Source organism: Octopus bimaculoides, chromosome 16 (genome assembly GCF_001194135.2).
Source record: "Octopus bimaculoides isolate UCB-OBI-ISO-001 chromosome 16, ASM119413v2, whole genome shotgun sequence".
NCBI classification, from domain to species: domain Eukaryota; kingdom Metazoa; phylum Mollusca; class Cephalopoda; order Octopoda; family Octopodidae; genus Octopus; species Octopus bimaculoides.
Genome location: NC_068996.1, coordinates 9,171,561 through 9,173,147, shown reverse-complemented (window position 1 = coordinate 9,173,147; position 1,587 = coordinate 9,171,561).

Sequence of the window (1,587 nt, the reverse complement as noted above, 5' to 3'; positions counted from 1 at the left end):
ACTTTTTTTTTTTTTCATAAAAGAAAACAGAATAAAAAAAAAAGTTAACTAATTTAAAGGAGGTTCTGGTTCTTTAGAAAAGTCTGATTATTTTATTTAGAGTTCAATGTAGTTATGTATCATTCTACCTCACCAAATTCTTCAAAGCCGTGATAATTTTTTTTTTTTTTTTTTACAAATCATATTATAGATATATATTTTTTTATATATTTTCTGTTCAAGTTATTTCAGGAATCTGTCAACAACTCATTCAAAAATACCATTGCAAATGTAAAATATTCAGGAATATGGTTACCAAATGAAATTCTTATTCGAAAGAATGTTTTGTAGAGGTATTTCTTTTGTTTTGTTTTTGATCTTTTTTTTTTGGGGGGGGGTGGTCTTTTTTTTCTCACACAAAGCCTGTGCTGCTGTTGTTGCCTGTTTAGAAATTCCTGCAGTCATCATAACTGACCCCTTGAGATTTGCTTCAATATATCATTTTGTCAATGCTAGAGAATATTCCTCACCAATAATGTTACCTTTGCTGCCACCATCACCACTAATACTACTACTACCATTACCAATATCACCGCCCCTGAAACAATCATTACACCCCTCACCACCATTGTCCCCACCCCACAACCACCAATATCACTGTCACCATAAAAACTACAATCAACACTGTCATGTCTGACACCACCTTTATTACCAACACAACTGCCGCTGCTGCCAACACCTTCATCACCACTGGTGCTGCTAACACCAATACCTAACGATTGCACATCAGTGACCCCTCCACCACCATCGTTATCACAAGTGACACCAATGGCAACACCAACAAGAAAGCCTTGTCACACACATGTAACTTTGTTACAAATAGCAGGAAAAATGTCCCTCAAATAATCTTCTACTGTCAGGCCAACAGAGGTCCCTGTTATACAAACAAGACAGGATGGTCACAACTGGATTGCCTCCACCCCCCCAACGCCGGAAGTCTGATCAATGAGGGTTGACTTTGCTACAACAATAACAAACAGCATTACATTTTTCTCTGTCATTTATTTAATTTATTTTTACTTCTATCATTTACTCGTTTCAGTCTTTGATAGCGGCCATGCTGGGGCACCACATTGAAGAATTTTAATTGAATGAATCAACCACAGTATTTTCTTGTTTTTAAAGCTTGGTATTTATTCAATCAAACTCTTTTGCCAAAACAGTAAGTTACGGAAATGTAAATACACCAACACAGACACAAAGGCACACACACAGATACATACATACATATATATATATATCATCATCATCATCATCATCGTTTAACGTCCGCTTTCCATGCTAGCATGGGTTGGACGATTTGACTGAGGACTGGTGAAACAGGATGGCAACACCAGGCTCCAATCTGATTTGGCAGTGTTTCTACAGCTGGATGCCCTTCCTAACGCCAACCACTCAGAGAGTGTAGTGGGTGCTTTTACGTGTCACCCGCACGAAAACGGCCACGCTCGAAATGGTGATATATATATATATATATATATGTCTCGACAAAGGGACTCTCACTCAGAGTAAAAGGCAGACTGTATGACGCATGCGTACGAACAACCA